We start from the raw sequence: 25781 nt of genomic DNA, 5'->3' as shown, positions 1-25781 counted from the left end.
CAAAATGTAGACTGCACAATGGCAAATTGTAAACTTTTGCGGCCAAAAAAACCCAAAAAAACATGATGATAGTTGATACATACTTTAATGCTGAAGTGTCATCTGCAGACCAATTCACATATAAGATTTTTCAACAGAATGCTTTTCAGAACATGGTTAACACTGAAATAAAAAATTCACATGTTGTATAAACAAAACAAAAACTGTAAGGGTAATTTAAAATTTAAAACACTAATCTAAATACAGCTTCGTCTGTCCACCCATTTGACTAAGAAAACACCCGTAAACCCACATTTCAATGCAATTTTACCTCAAACGTACTTTCTGTGTCTAAATCCATTCCGAAAAGTCCATGTTTACAATGTATGAACTGGTTTATTAATAACTTTTAAAAATGAAAGTACAATAGGGTCACGAGTGCACATTTAGTTTCCCTAAATAGGTGTAATACCACCATTGATTTTTCCCTATTAGTCTTTGTTAAATTGGCACTTTTAAAAAAATCGTACAGTATTTACCTTTATTTCAACCAAAGAAATACTTTGCATGTGTAAAGTTCAATCCTTTCCAGTGATACAGTGAAAATTTCACACTACATTTCATTGCATATAAGAAGTAACCACCGCCGAGGGTAGACAACCCAATTTTTACACTGTTATTTACTGGTTACCTGCTTTGGTAACTATGTAACCTTAACGTTCCAAAATATTTTATAAGACCATCAAATAAAAAAAGAATGATGCTTTCAGACACCCAACATACATATTTACGACTCAGAAAAATTTAAGTGCATTGAAATGCAGGGCTAATTTTCTACAACTGTCAAATTCAAGGGAATATTTTTTTAGGCCTACTTTCGTATGCAACCGGATGTGACGTACCATGATTTGGTGGTATTACACCTAAAGAACACCTAAATGTCAAATAAACTTAATGCAATTTTTTCCCCTCCAATTGCAAGTTATTTCAAGCATAACTGTCAAGTTTTGTCTCAGTCAGAACTATAGTTTCAGAGAAAATCACTATAACGTAAGGCCATATCCTACGGCAATTTCAGTCCAATTTCTTCGAAAAATCCTAATTTCAGTGTATCATTATAAAATGCAGTGTTGACTAATATCTGATCATAAACTCATGATATATGCATTCAAACAATTAGATAGAATACAAAAGATAACTTTAAGATGATAAACAATTTTATTGCACCTTTAAGAGTTCATTTGAAGGTCTGTTTTGGTCTGTTTTGGTCCATTTTTCCTCCTTCCTTCCTTTTTCATCAAAACTTGATATCTTTTGTCTAAAAAATAAAACAAATGTGATTATTTTCCCACTAAAATGAAATAAATGTAATGTTAAATCAATAATTAAAGTGTTTTAGCTGAAAGAACTGTCTCTATAAATGTTAACAGTCTACACGGAAGTTTCTATAAGCCCTTATGTGTAACTTGAGTTTTTGGTCTGTTCCCCTAGTGTGAGAAATAACGGTTCCCTTTCAGTCAATAATTTATTGCTACTGGTATCAAAGTCTTTTTATTTACTCATAATAGTATATTTCTAATAGATTTACACAAAAAGTCCACTTTCTTGTATTTTACATTAGAAAATGGGGAGAAAGAGTAATAAAAAAATACCTCAAAATGTTTTTAAAAAGGGTTATGTCCCTTGGAATGCTGGTACAAAAAATAATTGGTAAGAATTATAAAGTTTAAGTATGTGAGACTAGATTCTGATGTGTATAAATCCAGGACAAATAAGTGTTTAGATGAGTTATTGTCTGTGCAAAATGTAGACTGCACAATGGCAAATTGTAAACTTTTGCGGCCAAAAAAACCCAAAAAAACATGATGATAGTTGATACATACTTTAATGCTGAAGTGTCATCTGCAGACCAATTCACATATAAGATTTTTCAACAGAATGCTTTTCAGAACATGGTTAACACTGAAATAAAAAATTCACATGTTGTATAAACAAAACAAAAACTGTAAGGGTAATTTAAAATTTAAAACACTAATCTAAATACAGCTTCGTCTGTCCACCCATTTGACTAAGAAAACACCCGTAAACCCACATTTCAATGCAATTTTACCTCAAACGTACTTTCTGTGTCTAAATCCATTCCGAAAAGTCCATGTTTACAATGTATGAACTGGTTTATTAATAACTTTTAAAAATGAAAGTACAATAGGGTCACGAGTGCACATTTAGTTTCCCTAAATAGGTGTAATACCACCATTGATTTTTCCCTATTAGTCTTTGTTAAATTGGCACTTTTAAAAAAATCGTACAGTATTTACCTTTATTTCAACCAAAGAAATACTTTGCATGTGTAAAGTTCAATCCTTTCCAGTGATACAGTGAAAATTTCACACTACATTTCATTGCATATAAGAAGTAACCACCGCCGAGGGTAGACAACCCAATTTTTACACTGTTATTTACTGGTTACCTGCTTTGGTAACTATGTAACCTTAACGTTCCAAAATATTTTATAAGACCATCAAATAAAAAAAGAATGATGCTTTCAGACACCCAACATACATATTTACGACTCAGAAAAATTTAAGTGCATTGAAATGCAGGGCTAATTTTCTACAACTGTTAAATTCAAGGGAATATTTTTTTAGGCCTACTTTCGTATGCAACCGGATGTGACGTACCATGATTTGGTGGTATTACACCTAAAGAACACCTAAATGTCAAATAAACTTAATGCAATTTTTTCCCCTCCAATTGCAAGTTATTTCAAGCATAACTGTCAAGTTTTGTCTCAGTCAGAACTATAGTTTCAGAGAAAATCACTATAACGTAAGGCCATATCCTACGGCAATTTCAGTCCAATTTCTTCGAAAAATCCTAATTTCAGTGTATCATTATAAAATGCAGTGTTGACTAATATCTGATCATAAACTCATGATATATGCATTCAAACAATTAGATAGAATACAAAAGATAACTTTAAGATGATAAACAATTTTATTGCACCTTTAAGAGTTCATTTGAAGGTCTGTTTTGGTCTGTTTTGGTCCATTTTTCCTCCTTCCTTCCTTTTTCATCAAAACTTGATATCTTTTGTCTAAAAAATAAAACAAATGTGATTATTTTCCCACTAAAATGAAATAAATGTAATGTTAAATCAATAATTAAAGTGTTTTAGCTGAAAGAACTGTCTCTATAAATGTTAACAGTCTACACGGAAGTTTCTATAAGCCCTTATGTGTAACTTGAGTTTTTGGTCTGTTCCCCTAGTGTGAGAAATAACGGTTCCCTTTCAGTCAATAATTTATTGCTACTGGTATCAAAGTCTTTTTATTTACTCATAACAGTATATTTCTAATAGATTTACACAAAAAGTCCACTTTCTTGTATTTTACATTAGAAAATGGGGAGAAAGAGTAATAAAAAAATACCTCAAAATGTTTTTAAAAAGGGTTATGTCCCTTGGAATGCTGGTACAAAAAATAATTGGTAAGAATTATAAAGTTTAAGTATGTGAGACTAGATTCTGATGTGTATAAATCCAGGACAAATAAGTGTTTAGATGAGTTATTGTCTGTGCAAAATGTAGACTGCACAATGGCAAATTGTAAACTTTTGCGGCCAAAAAAAACCCAAAAAAACATGATGATAGTTGATACATACTTTAATGCTGAAGTGTCATCTGCAGACCAATTCACATATAAGATTTTTCAACAGAATGCTTTTCAGAACATGGTTAACACTGAAATAAAAAATTCACATGTTGTATAAACAAAACAAAAACTGTAAGGGTAATTTAAAATTTAAAACACTAATCTAAATACAGCTTCGTCTGTCCACCCATTTGACTAAGAAAACACCCGTAAACCCACATTTCAATGCAATTTTACCTCAAACGTACTTTCTGTGTCTAAATCCATTCCGAAAAGTCCATGTTTACAATGTATGAACTGGTTTATTAATAACTTTTAAAAATGAAAGTACAATAGGGTCACGAGTGCACATTTAGTTTCCCTAAATAGGTGTAATACCACCATTGATTTTTCCCTATTAGTCTTTGTTAAATTGGCACTTTTAAAAAAATCGTACAGTATTTACCTTTATTTCAACCAAAGAAATACTTTGCATGTGTAAAGTTCAATCCTTTCCAGTGATACAGTGAAAATTTCACACTACATTTCATTGCATATAAGAAGTAACCACCGCCGAGGGTAGACAACCCAATTTTTACACTGTTATTTACTGGTTACCTGCTTTGGTAACTATGTAACCTTAACGTTCCAAAATATTTTATAAGACCATCAAATAAAAAAAGAATGATGCTTTCAGACACCCAACATACATATTTACGACTCAGAAAAATTTAAGTGCATTGAAATGCAGGGCTAATTTTCTACAACTGTTAAATTCAAGGGAATATTTTTTTAGGCCTACTTTCGTATGCAACCGGATGTGACGTACCATGATTTGGTGGTATTACACCTAAAGAACACCTAAATGTCAAATAAACTTAATGCAATTTTTTCCCCTCCAATTGCAAGTTATTTCAAGCATAACTGTCAAGTTTTGTCTCAGTCAGAACTATAGTTTCAGAGAAAATCACTATAACGTAAGGCCATATCCTACGGCAATTTCAGTCCAATTTCTTCGAAAAATCCTAATTTCAGTGTATCATTATAAAATGCAGTGTTGACTAATATCTGATCATAAACTCATGATATATGCATTCAAACAATTAGATAGAATACAAAAGATAACTTTAAGATGATAAACAATTTTATTGCACCTTTAAGAGTTCATTTGAAGGTCTGTTTTGGTCTGTTTTGGTCCATTTTTCCTCCTTCCTTCCTTTTTCATCAAAACTTGATATCTTTTGTCTAAAAAATAAAACAAATGTGATTATTTTCCCACTAAAATGAAATAAATGTAATGTTAAATCAATAATTAAAGTGTTTTAGCTGAAAGAACTGTCTCTATAAATGTTAACAGTCTACACGGAAGTTTCTATAAGCCCTTATGTGTAACTTGAGTTTTTGGTCTGTTCCCCTAGTGTGAGAAATAACGGTTCCCTTTCAGTCAATAATTTATTGCTACTGGTATCAAAGTCTTTTTATTTACTCATAACAGTATATTTCTAATAGATTTACACAAAAAGTCCACTTTCTTGTATTTTACATTAGAAAATGGGGAGAAAGAGTAATAAAAAAATACCTCAAAATGTTTTTAAAAAGGGTTATGTCCCTTGGAATGCTGGTACAAAAAATAATTGGTAAGAATTATAAAGTTTAAGTATGTGAGACTAGATTCTGATGTGTATAAATCCAGGACAAATAAGTGTTTAGATGAGTTATTGTCTGTGCAAAATGTAGACTGCACAATGGCAAATTGTAAACTTTTGCGGCCAAAAAAACCCAAAAAAACATGATGATAGTTGATACATACTTTAATGCTGAAGTGTCATCTGCAGACCAATTCACATATAAGATTTTTCAACAGAATGCTTTTCAGAACATGGTTAACACTGAAATAAAAAATTCACATGTTGTATAAACAAAACAAAAACTGTAAGGGTAATTTAAAATTTAAAACACTAATCTAAATACAGCTTCGTCTGTCCACCCATTTGACTAAGAAAACACCCGTAAACCCACATTTCAATGCAATTTTACCTCAAACGTACTTTCTGTGTCTAAATCCATTCCGAAAAGTCCATGTTTACAATGTATGAACTGGTTTATTTATAACTTTTAAAAATGAAAGTACAATAGGGTCACGAGTGCACATTTAGTTTCCCTAAATAGGTGTAATACCACCATTGATTTTTCCCTATTAGTCTTTGTTAAATTGGCACTTTTAAAAAAATCGTACAGTATTTACCTTTATTTCAACCAAAGAAATACTTTGCATGTGTAAAGTTCAATCCTTTCCAGTGATACAGTGAAAATTTCACACTACATTTCATTGCATATAAGAAGTAACCACCGCCGAGGGTAGACAACCCAATTTTTACACTGTTATTTACTGGTTACCTGCTTTGGTAACTATGTAACCTTAACGTTCCAAAATATTTTATAAGACCATCAAATAAAAAAAGAATGATGCTTTCAGACACCCAACATACATATTTACGACTCAGAAAAATTTAAGTGCATTGAAATGCAGGGCTAATTTTCTACAACTGTTAAATTCAAGGGAATATTTTTTTAGGCCTACTTTCGTATGCAACCGGATGTGACGTACCATGATTTGGTGGTATTACACCTAAAGAACACCTAAATGTCAAATAAACTTAATGCAATTTTTTCCCCTCCAATTGCAAGTTATTTCAAGCATAACTGTCAAGTTTTGTCTCAGTCAGAACTATAGTTTCAGAGAAAATCACTATAACGTAAGGCCATATCCTACGGCAATTTCAGTCCAATTTCTTCGAAAAATCCTAATTTCAGTGTATCATTATAAAATGCAGTGTTGACTAATATCTGATCATAAACTCATGATATATGCATTCAAACAATTAGATAGAATACAAAAGATAACTTTAAGATGATAAACAATTTTATTGCACCTTTAAGAGTTCATTTGAAGGTCTGTTTTGGTCTGTTTTGGTCCATTTTTCCTCCTTCCTTCCTTTTTCATCAAAACTTGATATCTTTTGTCTAAAAAATAAAACAAATGTGATTATTTTCCCACTAAAATGAAATAAATGTAATGTTAAATCAATAATTAAAGTGTTTTAGCTGAAAGAACTGTCTCTATAAATGTTAACAGTCTACACGGAAGTTTCTATAAGCCCTTATGTGTAACTTGAGTTTTTGGTCTGTTCCCCTAGTGTGAGAAATAACGGTTCCCTTTCAGTCAATAATTTATTGCTACTGGTATCAAAGTCTTTTTATTTACTCATAACAGTATATTTCTAATAGATTTACACAAAAAGTCCACTTTCTTGTATTTTACATTAGAAAATGGGGAGAAAGAGTAATAAAAAAATACCTCAAAATGTTTTTAAAAAGGGTTATGTCCCTTGGAATGCTGGTACAAAAAATAATTGGTAAGAATTATAAAGTTTAAGTATGTGAGACTAGATTCTGATGTGTATAAATCCAGGACAAATAAGTGTTTAGATGAGTTATTGTCTGTGCAAAATGTAGACTGCACAATGGCAAATTGTAAACTTTTGCGGCCAAAAAAACCCAAAAAAACATGATGATAGTTGATACATACTTTAATGCTGAAGTGTCATCTGCAGACCAATTCACATATAAGATTTTTCAACAGAATGCTTTTCAGAACATGGTTAACACTGAAATAAAAAATTCACATGTTGTATAAACAAAACAAAAACTGTAAGGGTAATTTAAAATTTAAAACACTAATCTAAATACAGCTTCGTCTGTCCACCCATTTGACTAAGAAAACACCCGTAAACCCACATTTCAATGCAATTTTACCTCAAACGTACTTTCTGTGTCTAAATCCATTCCGAAAAGTCCATGTTTACAATGTATGAACTGGTTTATTTATAACTTTTAAAAATGAAAGTACAATAGGGTCACGAGTGCACATTTAGTTTCCCTAAATAGGTGTAATACCACCATTGATTTTTCCCTATTAGTCTTTGTTAAATTGGCACTTTTAAAAAAATCGTACAGTATTTACCTTTATTTCAACCAAAGAAATACTTTGCATGTGTAAAGTTCAATCCTTTCCAGTGATACAGTGAAAATTTCACACTACATTTCATTGCATATAAGAAGTAACCACCGCCGAGGGTAGACAACCCAATTTTTACACTGTTATTTACTGGTTACCTGCTTTGGTAACTATGTAACCTTAACGTTCCAAAATATTTTATAAGACCATCAAATAAAAAAAGAATGATGCTTTCAGACACCCAACATACATATTTACGACTCAGAAAAATTTAAGTGCATTGAAATGCAGGGCTAATTTTCTACAACTGTTAAATTCAAGGGAATATTTTTTTAGGCCTACTTTCGTATGCAACCGGATGTGACGTACCATGATTTGGTGGTATTACACCTAAAGAACACCTAAATGTCAAATAAACTTAATGCAATTTTTTCCCCTCCAATTGCAAGTTATTTCAAGCATAACTGTCAAGTTTTGTCTCAGTCAGAACTATAGTTTCAGAGAAAATCACTATAACGTAAGGCCATATCCTACGGCAATTTCAGTCCAATTTCTTCGAAAAATCCTAATTTCAGTGTATCATTATAAAATGCAGTGTTGACTAATATCTGATCATAAACTCATGATATATGCATTCAAACAATTAGATAGAATACAAAAGATAACTTTAAGATGATAAACAATTTTATTGCACCTTTAAGAGTTCATTTGAAGGTCTGTTTTGGTCTGTTTTGGTCCATTTTTCCTCCTTCCTTCCTTTTTCATCAAAACTTGATATCTTTTGTCTAAAAAATAAAACAAATGTGATTATTTTCCCACTAAAATGAAATAAATGTAATGTTAAATCAATAATTAAAGTGTTTTAGCTGAAAGAACTGTCTCTATAAATGTTAACAGTCTACACGGAAGTTTCTATAAGCCCTTATGTGTAACTTGAGTTTTTGGTCTGTTCCCCTAGTGTGAGAAATAACGGTTCCCTTTCAGTCAATAATTTATTGCTACTGGTATCAAAGTCTTTTTATTTACTCATAACAGTATATTTCTAATAGATTTACACAAAAAGTCCACTTTCTTGTATTTTACATTAGAAAATGGGGAGAAAGAGTAATAAAAAAATACCTCAAAATGTTTTTAAAAAGGGTTATGTCCCTTGGAATGCTGGTACAAAAAATAATTGGTAAGAATTATAAAGTTTAAGTATGTGAGACTAGATTCTGATGTGTATAAATCCAGGACAAATAAGTGTTTAGATGAGTTATTGTCTGTGCAAAATGTAGACTGCACAATGGCAAATTGTAAACTTTTGCGGCCAAAAAAACCCAAAAAAACATGATGATAGTTGATACATACTTTAATGCTGAAGTGTCATCTGCAGACCAATTCACATATAAGATTTTTCAACAGAATGCTTTTCAGAACATGGTTAACACTGAAATAAAAAATTCACATGTTGTATAAACAAAACAAAAACTGTAAGGGTAATTTAAAATTTAAAACACTAATCTAAATACAGCTTCGTCTGTCCACCCATTTGACTAAGAAAACACCCGTAAACCCACATTTCAATGCAATTTTACCTCAAACGTACTTTCTGTGTCTAAATCCATTCCGAAAAGTCCATGTTTACAATGTATGAACTGGTTTATTTATAACTTTTAAAAATGAAAGTACAATAGGGTCACGAGTGCACATTTAGTTTCCCTAAATAGGTGTAATACCACCATTGATTTTTCCCTATTAGTCTTTGTTAAATTGGCACTTTTAAAAAAATCGTACAGTATTTACATTTATTTCAACCAAAGAAATACTTTGCATGTGTAAAGTTCAATCCTTTCCAGTGATACAGTGAAAATTTCACACTACATTTCATTGCATATAAGAAGTAACCACCGCCGAGGGTAGACAACCCAATTTTTACACTGTTATTTACTGGTTACCTGCTTTGGTAACTATGTAACCTTAACGTTCCAAAATATTTTATAAGACCATCAAATAAAAAAAGAATGATGCTTTCAGACACCCAACATACATATTTACGACTCAGAAAAATTTAAGTGCATTGAAATGCAGGGCTAATTTTCTACAACTGTTAAATTCAAGGGAATATTTTTTTAGGCCTACTTTCGTATGCAACCGGATGTGACGTACCATGATTTGGTGGTATTACACCTAAAGAACACCTAAATGTCAAATAAACTTAATGCAATTTTTTCCCCTCCAATTGCAAGTTATTTCAAGCATAACTGTCAAGTTTTGTCTCAGTCAGAACTATAGTTTCAGAGAAAATCACTATAACGTAAGGCCATATCCTACGGCAATTTCAGTCCAATTTCTTCGAAAAATCCTAATTTCAGTGTATCATTATAAAATGCAGTGTTGACTAATATCTGATCATAAACTCATGATATATGCATTCAAACAATTAGATAGAATACAAAAGATAACTTTAAGATGATAAACAATTTTATTGCACCTTTAAGAGTTCATTTGAAGGTCTGTTTTGGTCTGTTTTGGTCCATTTTTCCTCCTTCCTTCCTTTTTCATCAAAACTTGATATCTTTTGTCTAAAAAATAAAACAAATGTGATTATTTTCCCACTAAAATGAAATAAATGTAATGTTAAATCAATAATTAAAGTGTTTTAGCTGAAAGAACTGTCTCTATAAATGTTAACAGTCTACACGGAAGTTTCTATAAGCCCTTATGTGTAACTTGAGTTTTTGGTCTGTTCCCCTAGTGTGAGAAATAACGGTTCCCTTTCAGTCAATAATTTATTGCTACTGGTATCAAAGTCTTTTTATTTACTCATAACAGTATATTTCTAATAGATTTACACAAAAAGTCCACTTTCTTGTATTTTACATTAGAAAATGGGGAGAAAGAGTAATAAAAAAATACCTCAAAATGTTTTTAAAAAGGGTTATGTCCCTTGGAATGCTGGTACAAAAAATAATTGGTAAGAATTATAAAGTTTAAGTATGTGAGACTAGATTCTGATGTGTATAAATCCAGGACAAATAAGTGTTTAGATGAGTTATTGTCTGTGCAAAATGTAGACTGCACAATGGCAAATTGTAAACTTTTGCGGCCAAAAAAACCCAAAAAAACATGATGATAGTTGATACATACTTTAATGCTGAAGTGTCATCTGCAGACCAATTCACATATAAGATTTTTCAACAGAATGCTTTTCAGAACATGGTTAACACTGAAATAAAAAATTCACATGTTGTATAAACAAAACAAAAACTGTAAGGGTAATTTAAAATTTAAAACACTAATCTAAATACAGCTTCGTCTGTCCACCCATTTGACTAAGAAAACACCCGTAAACCCACATTTCAATGCAATTTTACCTCAAACGTACTTTCTGTGTCTAAATCCATTCCGAAAAGTCCATGTTTACAATGTATGAACTGGTTTATTTATAACTTTTAAAAATGAAAGTACAATAGGGTCACGAGTGCACATTTAGTTTCCCTAAATAGGTGTAATACCACCATTGATTTTTCCCTATTAGTCTTTGTTAAATTGGCACTTTTAAAAAAATCGTACAGTATTTACCTTTATTTCAACCAAAGAAATACTTTGCATGTGTAAAGTTCAATCCTTTCCAGTGATACAGTGAAAATTTCACACTACATTTCATTGCATATAAGAAGTAACCACCGCCGAGGGTAGACAACCCAATTTTTACACTGTTATTTACTGGTTACCTGCTTTGGTAACTATGTAACCTTAACGTTCCAAAATATTTTATAAGACCATCAAATAAAAAAAGAATGATGCTTTCAGACACCCAACATACATATTTACGACTCAGAAAAATTTAAGTGCATTGAAATGCAGGGCTAATTTTCTACAACTGTCAAATTCAAGGGAATATTTTTTTAGGCCTACTTTCGTATGCAACCGGATGTGACGTACCATGATTTGGTGGTATTACACCTAAAGAACACCTAAATGTCAAATAAACTTAATGCAATTTTTTCCCCTCCAATTGCAAGTTATTTCAAGCATAACTGTCAAGTTTTGTCTCAGTCAGAACTATAGTTTCAGAGAAAATCACTATAACGTAAGGCCATATCCTACGGCAATTTCAGTCCAATTTCTTCGAAAAATCCTAATTTCAGTGTATCATTATAAAATGCAGTGTTGACTAATATCTGATCATAAACTCATGATATATGCATTCAAACAATTAGATAGAATACAAAAGATAACTTTAAGATGATAAACAATTTTATTGCACCTTTAAGAGTTCATTTGAAGGTCTGTTTTGGTCTGTTTTGGTCCATTTTTCCTCCTTCCTTCCTTTTTCATCAAAACTTGATATCTTTTGTCTAAAAAATAAAACAAATGTGATTATTTTCCCACTAAAATGAAATAAATGTAATGTTAAATCAATAATTAAAGTGTTTTAGCTGAAAGAACTGTCTCTATAAATGTTAACAGTCTACACGGAAGTTTCTATAAGCCCTTATGTGTAACTTGAGTTTTTGGTCTGTTCCCCTAGTGTGAGAAATAACGGTTCCCTTTCAGTCAATAATTTATTGCTACTGGTATCAAAGTCTTTTTATTTACTCATAACAGTATATTTCTAATAGATTTACACAAAAAGTCCACTTTCTTGTATTTTACATTAGAAAATGGGGAGAAAGAGTAATAAAAAAATACCTCAAAATGTTTTTAAAAAGGGTTATGTCCCTTGGAATGCTGGTACAAAAAATAATTGGTAAGAATTATAAAGTTTAAGTATGTGAGACTAGATTCTGATGTGTATAAATCCAGGACAAATAAGTGTTTAGATGAGTTATTGTCTGTGCAAAATGTAGACTGCACAATGGCAAATTGTAAACTTTTGCGGCCAAAAAAACCCAAAAAAACATGATGATAGTTGATACATACTTTAATGCTGAAGTGTCATCTGCAGACCAATTCACATATAAGATTTTTCAACAGAATGCTTTTCAGAACATGGTTAACACTGAAATAAAAAATTCACATGTTGTATAAACAAAACAAAAACTGTAAGGGTAATTTAAAATTTAAAACACTAATCTAAATACAGCTTCGTCTGTCCACCCATTTGACTAAGAAAACACCCGTAAACCCACATTTCAATGCAATTTTACCTCAAACGTACTTTCTGTGTCTAAATCCATTCCGAAAAGTCCATGTTTACAATGTATGAACTGGTTTATTTATAACTTTTAAAAATGAAAGTACAATAGGGTCACGAGTGCACATTTAGTTTCCCTAAATAGGTGTAATACCACCATTGATTTTTCCCTATTAGTCTTTGTTAAATTGGCACTTTTAAAAAAATCGTACAGTATTTACCTTTATTTCAACCAAAGAAATACTTTGCATGTGTAAAGTTCAATCCTTTCCAGTGATACAGTGAAAATTTCACACTACATTTCATTGCATATAAGAAGTAACCACCGCCGAGGGTAGACAACCCAATTTTTACACTGTTATTTACTGGTTACCTGCTTTGGTAACTATGTAACCTTAACGTTCCAAAATATTTTATAAGACCATCAAATAAAAAAAGAATGATGCTTTCAGACACCCAACATACATATTTACGACTCAGAAAAATTTAAGTGCATTGAAATGCAGGGCTAATTTTCTACAACTGTCAAATTCAAGGGAATATTTTTTTAGGCCTACTTTCGTATGCAACCGGATGTGACGTACCATGATTTGGTGGTATTACACCTAAAGAACACCTAAATGTCAAATAAACTTAATGCAATTTTTTCCCCTCCAATTGCAAGTTATTTCAAGCATAACTGTCAAGTTTTGTCTCAGTCAGAACTATAGTTTCAGAGAAAATCACTATAACGTAAGGCCATATCCTACGGCAATTTCAGTCCAATTTCTTCGAAAAATCCTAATTTCAGTGTATCATTATAAAATGCAGTGTTGACTAATATCTGATCATAAACTCATGATATATGCATTCAAACAATTAGATAGAATACAAAAGATAACTTTAAGATGATAAACAATTTTATTGCACCTTTAAGAGTTCATTTGAAGGTCTGTTTTGGTCTGTTTTGGTCCATTTTTCCTCCTTCCTTCCTTTTTCATCAAAACTTGATATCTTTTGTCTAAAAAATAAAACAAATGTGATTATTTTCCCACTAAAATGAAATAAATGTAATGTTAAATCAATAATTAAAGTGTTTTAGCTGAAAGAACTGTCTCTATAAATGTTAACAGTCTACACGGAAGTTTCTATAAGCCCTTATGTGTAACTTGAGTTTTTGGTCTGTTCCCCTAGTGTGAGAAATAACGGTTCCCTTTCAGTCAATAATTTATTGCTACTGGTATCAAAGTCTTTTTATTTACTCATAACAGTATATTTCTAATAGATTTACACAAAAAGTCCACTTTCTTGTATTTTACATTAGAAAATGGGGAGAAAGAGTAATAAAAAAATACCTCAAAATGTTTTTAAAAAGGGTTATGTCCCTTGGAATGCTGGTACAAAAAATAATTGGTAAGAATTATAAAGTTTAAGTATGTGAGACTAGATTCTGATGTGTATAAATCCAGGACAAATAAGTGTTTAGATGAGTTATTGTCTGTGCAAAATGTAGACTGCACAATGGCAAATTGTAAACTTTTGCGGCCAAAAAAACCCAAAAAAACATGATGATAGTTGATACATACTTTAATGCTGAAGTGTCATCTGCAGACCAATTCACATATAAGATTTTTCAACAGAATGCTTTTCAGAACATGGTTAACACTGAAATAAAAAATTCACATGTTGTATAAACAAAACAAAAACTGTAAGGGTAATTTAAAATTTAAAACACTAATCTAAATACAGCTTCGTCTGTCCACCCATTTGACTAAGAAAACACCCGTAAACCCACATTTCAATGCAATTTTACCTCAAACGTACTTTCTGTGTCTAAATCCATTCCGAAAAGTCCATGTTTACAATGTATGAACTGGTTTATTTATAACTTTTAAAAATGAAAGTACAATAGGGTCACGAGTGCACATTTAGTTTCCCTAAATAGGTGTAATACCACCATTGATTTTTCCCTATTAGTCTTTGTTAAATTGGCACTTTTAAAAAAATCGTACAGTATTTACCTTTATTTCAACCAAAGAAATACTTTGCATGTGTAAAGTTCAATCCTTTCCAGTGATACAGTGAAAATTTCACACTACATTTCATTGCATATAAGAAGTAACCACCGCCGAGGGTAGACAACCCAATTTTTACACTGTTATTTACTGGTTACCTGCTTTGGTAACTATGTAACCTTAACGTTCCAAAATATTTTATAAGACCATCAAATAAAAAAAGAATGATGCTTTCAGACACCCAACATACATATTTACGACTCAGAAAAATTTAAGTGCATTGAAATGCAGGGCTAATTTTCTACAACTGTCAAATTCAAGGGAATATTTTTTTAGGCCTACTTTCGTATGCAACCGGATGTGACGTACCATGATTTGGTGGTATTACACCTAAAGAACACCTAAATGTCAAATAAACTTAATGCAATTTTTTCCCCTCCAATTGCAAGTTATTTCAAGCATAACTGTCAAGTTTTGTCTCAGTCAGAACTATAGTTTCAGAGAAAATCACTATAACGTAAGGCCATATCCTACGGCAATTTCAGTCCAATTTCTTCGAAAAATCCTAATTTCAGTGTATCATTATAAAATGCAGTGTTGACTAATATCTGATCATAAACTCATGATATATGCATTCAAACAATTAGATAGAATACAAAAGATAACTTTAAGATGATAAACAATTTTATTGCACCTTTAAGAGTTCATTTGAAGGTCTGTTTTGGTCTGTTTTGGTCCATTTTTCCTCCTTCCTTCCTTTTTCATCAAAACTTGATATCTTTTGTCTAAAAAATAAAACAAATGTGATTATTTTCCCACTAAAATGAAATAAATGTAATGTTAAATCAATAATTAAAGTGTTTTAGCTGAAAGAACTGTCTCTATAAATGTTAACAGTCTACACGGAAGTTTCTATAAGCCCTTATGTGTAACTTGAGTTTTTGGTCTGTTCCCCTAGTGTGAGAAATAACGGTTCCCTTTCAGTCAATAATTTATTGCTACTGGTATCAAAGTCTTTTTATTTACTCATAACAGTATATTTCTAATAGATTTACACAAAAAGTCCACTTTCTTGTATTTTACATTAGAAAATGGGGAGAAAGAGTAATAAAAAAATACCTCAAAATGTTTTTAAAAAGGGTTATGTCCCTTGGAATGCTGGTACAAAAAATAATTGGTAAGAATTATAAAGTTTAAGTATGTGAGACTAGATTCTGATGTGTATAAATCCAGGACAAATAAGTGTTTAGATGAGTTATTGTCTGTGCAAAATGTAGACTGCACAATGGCAAATTGTAAACTTTTGCGGCCAAAAAAACCCAAAAAAACATGATGATAGTTGATACATACTTTAATGCTGAAGTGTCATCTGCAGACCAATTCACATATAAGATTTTTCAACAGAATGCTTTTCAGAACATGGTTAACACTGAAATAAAAAATTCACATGTTGTATAAACAAAACAAAAACTGTAAGGGTAATTTAAAATTTAAAACACTAATCTAAATACAGCTTCGTCTGTCCACCCATTGACTAAGAAAACACCCGTAAACCCACATTTCAATGCAATTTTACCTCAAACGTACTTTCTGTGTCTAAATCCATTCCGAAAAGTCCATGTTTACAATGTATGAACTGGTTTATTTATAACTTTTAAAAATGAAAGTACAATAGGGTCACGAGTGCACATTTAGTTTCCCTAAATAGGTGTAATACCACCATTGATTTTTCCCTATTAGTCTTTGTTAAATTGGCACTTTTAAAAAAATCGTACAGTATTTACCTTTATTTCAACCAAAGAAATACTTTGCATGTGTAAAGTTCAATCCTTTCCAGTGATACAGTGAAAATTTCACACTACATTTCATTGCATATAAGAAGTAACCACCGCCGAGGGTAGACAACCCAATTTTTACACTGTTATTTACTGGTTACCTGCTTTGGTAACTATGTAACCTTAACGTTCCAAAATATTTTATAAGACCATCAAATAAAAAAAGAATGATGCTTTCAGACACCCAACATACATATTTACGACTCAGAAAAATTTAAGTGCATTGAAATGCAGGGCTAATTTTCTACAACTGTCAAATTCAAGGGAATATTTTTTTAGGCCTACTTTCGTATGCAACCGGATGTGACGTACCATGATTTGGTGGTATTACACCTAAAGAACACCTAAATGTCAAATAAACTTAATGCAATTTTTTCCCCTCCAATTGCAAGTTATTTCAAGCATAACTGTCAAGTTTTGTCTCAGTCAGAACTATAGTTTCAGAGAAAATCACTATAACGTAAGGCCATATCCTACGGCAATTTCAGTCCAATTTCTTCGAAAAATCCTAATTTCAGTGTATCATTATAAAATGCAGTGTTGACTAATATCTGATCATAAACTCATGATATATGCATTCAAACAATTAGATAGAATACAAAAGATAACTTTAAGATGATAAACAATTTTATTGCACCTTTAAGAGTTCATTTGAAGGTCTGTTTTGGTCTGTTTTGGTCCATTTTTCCTCCTTCCTTCCTTTTTCATCAAAACTTGATATCTTTTGTCTAAAAAATAAAACAAATGTGATTATTTTCCCACTAAAATGAAATAAATGTAATGTTAAATCAATAATTAAAGTGTTTTAGCTGAAAGAACTGTCTCTATAAATGTTAACAGTCTACACGGAAGTTTCTATAAGCCCTTATGTGTAACTTGAGTTTTTGGTCTGTTCCCCTAGTGTGAGAAATAACGGTTCCCTTTCAGTCAATAATTTATTGCTACTGGTATCAAAGTCTTTTTATTTACTCATAACAGTATATTTCTAATAGATTTACACAAAAAGTCCACTTTCTTGTATTTTACATTAGAAAATGGGGAGAAAGAGTAATAAAAAAATACCTCAAAATGTTTTTAAAAAGGGTTATGTCCCTTGGAATGCTGGTACAAAAAATAATTGGTAAGAATTATAAAGTTTAAGTATGTGAGACTAGATTCTGATGTGTATAAATCCAGGACAAATAAGTGTTTAGATGAGTTATTGTCTGTGCAAAATGTAGACTGCACAATGGCAAATTGTAAACTTTTGCGGCCAAAAAAACCCAAAAAAACATGATGATAGTTGATACATACTTTAATGCTGAAGTGTCATCTGCAGACCAATTCACATATAAGATTTTTCAACAGAATGCTTTTCAGAACATGGTTAACACTGAAATAAAAAATTCACATGTTGTATAAACAAAACAAAAACTGTAAGGGTAATTTAAAATTTAAAACACTAATCTAAATACAGCTTCGTCTGTCCACCCATTTGACTAAGAAAACACCCGTAAACCCACATTTCAATGCAATTTTACCTCAAACGTACTTTCTGTGTCTAAATCCATTCCGAAAAGTCCATGTTTACAATGTATGAACTGGTTTATTTATAACTTTTAAAAATGAAAGTACAATAGGGGTCACGAGTGCACATTTAGTTTCCCTAAATAGGTGTAATACCACCATTGATTTTTCCCTATTAGTCTTTGTTAAATTGGCACTTTTAAAAAAATCGTACAGTATTTACCTTTATTTCAACCAAAGAAATACTTTGCATGTGTAAAGTTCAATCCTTTCCAGTGATACAGTGAAAATTTCACACTACATTTCATTGCATATAAGAAGTAACCACCGCCGAGGGTAGACAACCCAATTTTTACACTGTTATTTACTGGTTACCTGCTTTGGTAACTATGTAACCTTAACGTTCCAAAATATTTTATAAGACCATCAAATAAAAAAAGAATGATGCTTTCAGACACCCAACATACATATTTACGACTCAGAAAAATTTAAGTGCATTGAAATGCAGGGCTAATTTTCTACAACTGTCAAATTCAAGGGAATATTTTTTTAGGCCTACTTTCGTATGCAACCGGATGTGACGTACCATGATTTGGTGGTATTACACCTAAAGAACACCTAAATGTCAAATAAACTTAATGCAATTTTTTCCCCTCCAATTGCAAGTTATTTCAAGCATAACTGTCAAGTTTTGTCTCAGTCAGAACTATAGTTTCAGAGAAAATCACTATAACGTAAGGCCATATCCTACGGCAATTTCAGTCCAATTTCTTCGAAAAATCCTAATTTCAGTGTATCATTATAAAATGCAGTGTTGACTAATATCTGATCATAAACTCATGATATATGCATTCAAACAATTAGATAGAATACAAAAGATAACTTTAAGATGATAAACAATTTTATTGCACCTTTAAGAGTTCATTTGAAGGTCTGTTTTGGTCTGTTTTGGTCCATTTTTCCTCCTTCCTTCCTTTTTCATCAAAACTTGATATCTTTTGTCTAAAAAATAAAACAAATGTGATTATTTTCCCACTAAAATGAAATAAATGTAATGTTAAATCAATAATTAAAGTGTTTTAGCTGAAAGAACTGTCTCTATAAATGTTAACAGTCTACACGGAAGTTTCTATAAGCCCTTATGTGTAACTTGAGTTTTTGGTCTGTTCCCCTAGTGTGAGAAATAACGGTTCCCTTTCAGTCAATAATTTATTGCTACTGGTATCAAAGTCTTTTTATTTACTCATAACAGTATATTTCTAATAGATTTACACAAAAAGTCCACTTTCTTGTATTTTACATTAGAAAATGGGGAGAAAGAGTAATAAAAAAATACCTCAAAATGTTTTTAAAAAGGGTTATGTCCCTTGGAATGCTGGTACAAAAAATAATTGGTAAGAATTATAAAGTTTAAGTATGTGAGACTAGATTCTGATGTGTATAAATCCAGGACAAATAAGTGTTTAGATGAGTTATTGTCTGTGCAAAATGTAGACTGCACAATGGCAAATTGTAAACTTTTGCGGCCAAAAAAACCCAAAAAAACATGATGATAGTTGATACATACTTTAATGCTGAAGTGTCATCTGCAGACCAATTCACATATAAGATTTTTCAACAGAATGCTTTTCAGAACATGGTTAACACTGAAATAAAAAATTCACATGTTGTATAAACAAAACAAAAACTGTAAGGGTAATTTAAAATTTAAAACACTAATCTAAATACAGCTTCGTCTGTCCACCCATTTGACTAAGAAAACACCCGTAAACCCACATTTCAATGCAATTTTACCTCAAACGTACTTTCTGTGTCTAAATCCATTCCGAAAAGTCCATGTTTACAATGTATGAACTGGTTTATTTATAACTTTTAAAAATGAAAGTACAATAGGGTCACGAGTGCACATTTAGTTTCCCTAAATAGGTGTAATACCACCATTGATTTTTCCCTATTAGTCTTTGTTAAATTGGCACTTTTAAAAAAATCGTACAGTATTTACCTTTATTTCAACCAAAGAAATACTTTGCATGTGTAAAGTTCAATCCTTTCCAGTGATACAGTGAAAATTTCACACTACATTTCATTGCATATAAGAAGTAACCACCGCCGAGGGTAGACAACCCAATTTTTACACTGTTATTTACTGGTTACCTGCTTTGGTAACTATGTAACCTTAACGTTCCAAAATATTTTATAAGACCATCAAATAAAAAAAGAATGATGCTTTCAGACACCCAACATACATATTTACGACTCAGAAAAATTTAAGTGCATTGAAATGCAGGGCTAATTTTCTACAACTGTCAAATTCAAGGGAATATTTTTTTAGGCCTACTTTCGTATGCAACCGGATGTGACGTACCATGATTTGGTGGTATTACACCTAAAACATGCTCACTACCAAAAAGAAAACATATTTACTTTCTATAATATTATCTAAAATATGTTCAGTTACTGTTAAATTCATGTGAAGGCTCGATTCGTGTTCATTTCCCATAAAAAAATCATGTGATAGTTCGATTCACTTTAATTTCATAGGTAGAAAATTTGTCTGTAGTTTAGATAATTCTTTTACACTAATCGTGATTTTGAAAGTGCTTTAGGTCAAGGACAAAAAAATGCAGTTTTTCGCAATTGAACACTCTTTTACTTGTAATGTAAAAGATGAAGAAAACCGAATTAGACTCCATATAGTAATAGACTGAAATATCTTTGGTAGAAGGGTTACTGTTTCGTGAGAATTTAACTATTTCTTTTTATATTTAGAATATGTATTTTAATTGGATTCTGCCATACTACCCTAAAAATTAGTCCAGCTTTTCATTCAAAATCTACTGCTGTCAAAATTTTTATGCTATATTAAAACCACACAAAGAACAATAAGAAGCAAAGTTCTATTTTCTTGCCGTTGAATAGAAAATATCAATGATGGTCAAAATAAGAAATGTGGTTATAAGTTTCAATGACACAACTATAATTCACCAAAGTTCTAGTTAGATATACGCAATTGTAGTCAATTGTACGGCCTTGATAGAGTGAGTAAAAGTCGCTATAAAAGGTTTAAACATGTAAAATATGAATATGAAACAATTCATAGAGAATTTTAACTGCCTAATGTATAACAAAACAATTTACAAACAACAAATATGACCGAAATAAACCAACCACAACCACTAGACTACAGGTTCCTGACTTGGTCCAAGGTTCATGTTATAAAAATATCTTGAAACTTGTGCTTATTCTTTTAAATTACTTTGAAATTATTACTGATAACAAACTGTCATGGTATCAGAAGGATCTTTTCTTTCTATAGGAGAAACGTGAACTACATTAAAGACTTCATTGCAATTCAAGTGCTATAAGAAAGTGTGAAAGAGCAACAGTTTTAATATAGACGACTGCATATATAATCTACATATATAATCTACATATTTAGTTCTATTAATAAAACAACGAGATGTGGTATGCCTCCCAACTAACAACAACATAACAAGGATACTATATATATATATATATATATAACCATAATGTTCAACGTCAGCCGTCGACAAAAATCGGTTCAACCCGCCACATTTATATGCACCTCTGCCCCAAGTCGGACAAAGTCATGTTATAGATATGTCTTTGTGCAGTTATACATTTAGTTTGATGAACGATATTCTGACATTGTGCTGTACATCTAGATGACATCTATTTTTTTTGTCGGAGCTATTCAGAACTTCTTGTATGGTGTTGACTGCTTAATATTGAAGAACTGTATTGGTGACCTCTGTCTGATGGTTTTGTATTTGTTGCTTATGTGATTGAATTTTACTGTCTATATGACAGCTCCTTTTCCGTCTTTCACATGAATCAACAATAAAAACATCATTGCTCATGGAAAGCTGTAAAAGTCTACTTGATAACTAGTGAAACTAATCGTAAGGAAAAAAAACGCACTGATCTACGCCAAAAACATTGAATAACACAAATTATGACATACAACAAATAACGACAATCAAAAATGAGAAGTCGTGGCTTGAAACAGGCACATAAAGAATGTTGTCATAAAGTTCATCAAAAGAATCCTCTTCAATGTATTAATGTGTTGATATGAAAGAATACATATAGCCATGGAGTTTTAAAATAAAATACTTGTTTTTATCCCAAACCAACTTATGATATTTGTTCATGATTGATTGATTGTTGATTGCCGTATGTCCAGTGGCAAATATTTCACGAAGGTTCAGGACGAGAACAAGTTAACAATGAATACAACAGGTACTAGTAGGTCTTGTAATAATAGAGGCCCACCGGGATGATGATCGGGAGGAATTTCGACTTCCAATGGAAAATAAAGGTATATTAGATAGGGACAGAAATTTTGCCATGCAACAGGAAGAGTTGTTGCAAGGGTTCTTAACGTGCAGAGATCTTGTCACTCTCTTTACACGAGGCATTGGATTTAACCTCCCCATATGCATTCTGACAGGACGTAGCTGCAAACTTGATACATCTTACACAGCCAGACGGACGCCCCACTTTGGGAAGCTTTTTACTGCTGGTCGGAACAGGATCAAGTGACCATATTTCTATTCCCAACTCCCCCTTGGGGCTTATGATGTTTTGATAGCATAACCGAGTTTTTTTTTTTATCAGGTCTTAAATTTGACTACAACTTTCTGTACTTAAAAATGATTGAATTTTCAGTACTGTAAAATGACTGAAATTTTCAGTACTGGAAAATGACTGAAATATACAGTACTGAAAAATGACTAAAACTTTCAGTACTGAAAAATGACTGAAATATACAGTACTGAAAAATGACTGAAATATACAGTACTGAAAAATGACTGAAATTTTCAGTACTGAAAAATGACTGAAATTTTCAGTACTGAAAAATGACTGAAATTTTCAGTACTGAAAAATGACTGAAATTTTCAGTACTGAAAAATGACTGAAATTTTCAGTACCGAAAAATGACTGAAATTTTCAGTACTGAAAAAAGACTGAAATTTTCAGTACTGTAAACAACTTTTTCCCAACATTACTGAAAATGATATAAAAATTAATGTACTGAATAGTGATGTTTCCTAAAAGTACGGTTTATATAGCGGCATTTAATGTACTGTTTAGTGATGTTTCCTAAAAGTGCTGTTTATATTGCGGCATTTAATGTACTGATTAGTGATGTTTTCTAAAAGTACTGTTTATATAGTGGCATTTTATGTACTGATTAGTGATGTTACCTAAAAGTACTGTTTATATAGCGGCATTTAATGTACATGTAAATGCTAGTCAAATTGTTGGTAGTGTAGGTGTATTTTAAAGGCACAACAGTGAAGCCGTCGTATAATACTCGAACTGATTTACTTTTTGAAGTTTAATTACTATACTATATATAAAAATATTAATTTTCGCGAACCATTTAGGTCACGGAAATTCCAAAATATGGCATCAGTAAGAAGAGTTGTACAAATAATGTGAATACACAGAACCCCCATCCAATTCATCTTTAACTAAAAGTATTCATCATTTTCTATTTTTTATGTACTAAGAATATTCCATTTTTTCTATAATTTGGATTAAAATGTGCAAAAATCTGAGTTAGAATAGGTCGAATGCCCCAAATAAACATTCCCTGATTGGTTGAAGCACTGTGGCGTCGATGTAAAGCATAGCAAGCCTCAATGTAAAGCACACGCTTCACAGGAATAATTAAGGAGAGTTTTACAAATAATGTGAATACACAGACCCTCAATCCAATTTATGTATTGCTAAAAATAATCAAGTGTTCATCATTTTCTGTTTTGATTCTGCTAACAACATTCTATTTTTTCTATAATTCCATTTGAAATATGTGAAACCCCGCAATGAAAATAGATGGCCTCAATGATGTAAAAGCAACCCTAAAAATTTCCGTTAATATGTTAACATCTTGAACTTCGACCCTGGGTTCAAAGGGTTAATAAACCGATTCACAAATAGAGATATCCTTTCGCTCAAGTGAAGTATACAGACAACTTCGTTTACAGAAATATATACACTCTTTATCAGTAATATATTGTCATGCTTCTGCATATCCACGTTTTTTTGTATGCTGAACTTCAGTCAAATTCAATTCTATACAAACTTTATTACGTAAAGCAATAGGAGTAAGAATATTTTTTGCGCCAATTTAACCGTGACCAGCATCATCATCAGTATCAAAATTGTTTATCGTAATCATTGTGAAATTTCACTGACATAGGGTTTATTAATATAGAGTAATTTTGATAAGTATGGCTTATTTATGTTAAAGTTCTCCAGATGTGCTTCTCTAGACATCTTTGACGGTCAGTTTAATCCCATTTATCTCAATATTATCCCCGATGACAGAAATGTCAACCCGACCTATTCGTGTCAAAAGTGAAAATCTAATCTATTTGATGAACTAATTTCTTCTAAAACTGTACATGCATTATTTCTGTATTATTTGATAAACAATCACATTTGCGTTGCATGATAATGGGTACTGTTTGAGCGAACTGTCTAGTGTACTGCAAGATCGATGCAAATTGTGACGTCAGTGAGTGATCACGTGACATTATTATTTGTAAACAAACCAGCTCCTCATGTAACACGTGTCTCAGTCTGAACTATACATTCAAAGTGCTTTCAATCGCTATTTTATGATATTTTTGTGTCTGTTTTTTGGTTTGCATATCAGTAGTCGAAGTAAACTCAAGGTTATTATATAAAATTATTTGTCTCTTTTCGTCTGTAGTACATGCGTTTGAGGTCCGGTTTAATTTGTACGCATGAAATCTCTAGTCTAAAAAAAGCTAGTGATAGAACCAGATAAGCAACTGTCTAGGGCCAAGTAAGGAAGGTGAAAAAGAAACAGTATTGGTACATGTACTATTACGCAGAACCATAAACAGATGCATAAACAGACCCAGGGGGTGGCAGTGGCGAATCCAGAACTTTTCATAAGGTGGGGCCCGCTCCAGTCATGCTTCAGTGATTCCCTATATAATCAACAAAATTTTTCCAACGAAAAGGGGGGGAAGGGGTCTGCCCCCTAGATCCTCCTATTGGTGGGAAAAATTTTGTTGATTATATAGGAAATCATCAAAGCTTGACAGGAGTGGGCAGCCCTTTGGATAGTCAGAGGCCACCCCTTTATGAAAAGTGCTGAATTGCCACTGAGATTTGCAGGTTTTCTTTGTAAAGATACCTTAAAATATCAACAACTCTGACTGAGTACACAATTTGATTCATTTTAGCTCATTAGCTGGGCTCACTCGCTAAAAATATTCATTGCGGCTCACTGGCAAATATCTTACGATACTCATGTGTAGAAAAACTGATAATCTATACATGTGTGTGAGGAGTAGTTAGCTTAAATATAGCTAAATTTGAAAAATTTGAAAATGACTTGGGGAATGAAGATGTAGTAAAGACCGAATATCAGTTTTGGTCTTATATATGTAGTTGTAGTACTTTAAAATTTTAGTCTTACATGTATATATGTGTACAAATATATCACTGTTTCAGTGGCAATGGTAAATAGACACTGAAAAGTCTTGGATAACATTTTATAGTTTTGAATGTTTCTTCATCAGTTGACTTAAATTAGGTGGAGCCAGGAGGTGTGTTCTTATTTCCAACAGAGGAGCGCTCAACCTATATCAATTTGTGCATGAAGCAAATTGATAGTTGATAGATACT

General features: G+C 31.7%; 1 long non-coding RNA gene across 6 annotated transcripts; it reads right to left on the bottom strand.

Moving 5' to 3' along the window:
• Positions 1-83: 83 nt before the first annotated feature.
• LOC139507101 (uncharacterized) lies at positions 84-20204 on the bottom strand. Of its 6 annotated transcripts, none has more exons than XR_011660564.1 (24): positions 20089-20204; positions 19654-19732; positions 18998-19088; positions 17874-17952; positions 17218-17308; positions 16096-16174; positions 15440-15530; positions 14317-14395; positions 13661-13751; positions 12538-12616; positions 11882-11972; positions 10759-10837; positions 10103-10193; positions 8980-9058; positions 8324-8414; positions 7201-7279; positions 6545-6635; positions 5422-5500; positions 4766-4856; positions 3643-3721; positions 2986-3076; positions 1863-1941; positions 1207-1297; positions 84-162 (listed from the first exon to the last, which is right to left on the bottom strand). It is a non-coding gene; the product is annotated as an uncharacterized lncRNA (long non-coding RNA). The 6 variants fall into 6 exon arrangements; XR_011660565.1 differs by lacking the exon at positions 20089-20204 and adding an exon at positions 19881-19951; XR_011660566.1 differs by lacking the exons at positions 18998-19088; positions 19654-19732; positions 20089-20204 and adding an exon at positions 18310-18931.
• Between the last annotated feature and the right edge of the window lie 5577 nt (positions 20205-25781).

Source organism: Mytilus edulis, unplaced genomic scaffold (assembly GCF_963676685.1).
Source record: "Mytilus edulis unplaced genomic scaffold, xbMytEdul2.2 SCAFFOLD_1332, whole genome shotgun sequence".
NCBI lineage: Eukaryota > Metazoa > Mollusca > Bivalvia > Mytilida > Mytilidae > Mytilus > Mytilus edulis.
The sequence above is the reverse complement of the archived record's forward strand: the minus strand, read 5'-3'. Positions and strand labels throughout refer to the sequence as shown.